This window comes from Vombatus ursinus, unplaced genomic scaffold, assembly GCF_900497805.2.
Source record: "Vombatus ursinus unplaced genomic scaffold, bare-nosed wombat genome assembly UNPS02014801.1, whole genome shotgun sequence".
Taxonomy (NCBI): Eukaryota; Metazoa; Chordata; class Mammalia; order Diprotodontia; family Vombatidae; genus Vombatus; species Vombatus ursinus.
In genome coordinates, this window is record NW_020954579.1 from 16,872,689 (window position 1) to 16,874,424 (window position 1,736).

Here is a 1,736-nt window from a genome sequence, read left to right on the forward strand (position 1 = left end):
GACCTCCAAAATTTTGCTACATTATTGCTCTCTCCTCTCCCTCAAATCATCATTCATATGCTTATCTTTTTTATAACATGTATTCCTCCAGAAAAAATGTGAGTTCTTTAAGAACAGGGTCTGTTTCCTATTTGCCTTTGTACCCATAGCACCTCGCACAGTACTTTGCACAAAGAAAGTATTTCAGAAATGTTTGTTGGGTTGGATTGCACTGGTTAGTAGAGGGATGAAACTACAGGTTCTTGAAGCATTGGAGCATATTTATAATAATTCGAGTTTTCATTACTTTCACTCTTACAAAGTTCATTTCCCCAGGCCCGTTTGCTACTTCCTAGCTACATGAATCTGGATAAATCATATAATTCATCTGAGCCTCAGTTTCCTCATCTATAGAATGAGTGGGCAGTACAATACTTACTTCATAGGTTTTTTTTTCCAGTAGAAAAATGATTTATTTAGGCTCCTTTCATACATCTTATTGTTTAGGGAACACAGTCTCACACAAAATCACACACTTTGAAAGCTACACTTAAAATAACAAAGGGTCAAGGCAAAGCTGATCCCTGGACAGAGTCATTAGCCTGGAGGCTCCAGCTTCCTGAATGGACTTGCGCACATCTTCAGCAGAAGTGTCTTTTCCTGAAAAGGTAAAATTTACAAATGGGCTTGTAGGAAATAAGGAAATACTTTATTCAATACTTTCATTATACAAAGGAAAATAGTTTCTCTCAAAAATGGGGGGAAAAACAAAGAGGACAGATGTGATTACTTGACATGAATGGTGGGTCAATATAGAATAACAATGGTGTTATTACTATTATTATTATAAACTGATCACATCAATGGGACTACGAGGGTTTTTTTCCAAAAATTGGACTAAAACCTTTTGCATTTTTACACCAGGCCTTTCCTTATGTCATTCTGAGACACAGTAAATCCATGTTCCAAGCTTTGTCCTGATGGGCAGAATGCCCTTTGAAATGCCATTAAAAGGAACGAATCCAGTTATGGTTGTGTCTTCACAAAAGGAACTCTAACCCAGTAGATAGCCCAGCAGCTTCATTCTCATGAATGCTCTCGCCATGAAGAAACTCAAGAGGACATTGATGAAACCAATGAATAGAAGAAGAAACCTATTGAGCTTGGGAATATTTGGTGTATTGGATTGGTCTAGGATTATGAAACCTAAACCTCCCATTGTAAACAGGAAACTGGATGCAAGTCCTTCCATAATATATTGTCCATTTACTCTGTATGCCAAGAAAGCAACTGGTCTCTGATGTCCATGTTTATCTGTCATAGATCCAACACTAGGAGATTCCACAATGACATCATAGATTATTCCTCCAGTGATGAGGAAATAAGACTCCACCACCTGGATGTACACTGTCATAGCCAATGGCATGTGGGCCCATGGCGGCTTCTTCAGCTTCAGGTTGGGAAACGTGAGGACCACAAAGGGCATCCAGTACAATGTCTCCATGTTGGTGGCGACATGCAATGGCCCCCAAGCCCTTCACTCCATGGTGCTGGTGCTACTGCCATGGTAGCAGCACCAGAAACCGTAGGTTGTTTTGATAAAAAAGACTTGGTAGGTTGTAAAGTGGGGCAGCTAGGTGGTACCACCAGGACTGGAGTCATGAAGATTCATCTTCCTAAGTTTGAATCTGGCCTCAGATACTTACTAGCTGTGTGACCCTGGGCAAGTCACTTAACCCTGCTTGCCTCTGTTTCCT

General features: G+C 40.4%; 1 pseudogene; it reads right to left on the reverse strand.

The window, feature by feature from the left end:
• Positions 1–1,033: 1,033 nt before the first annotated feature.
• LOC114051166 lies at positions 1,034–1,483 on the reverse strand (annotated as a pseudogene).
• Positions 1,484–1,736: the final 253 nt, after the last annotated feature.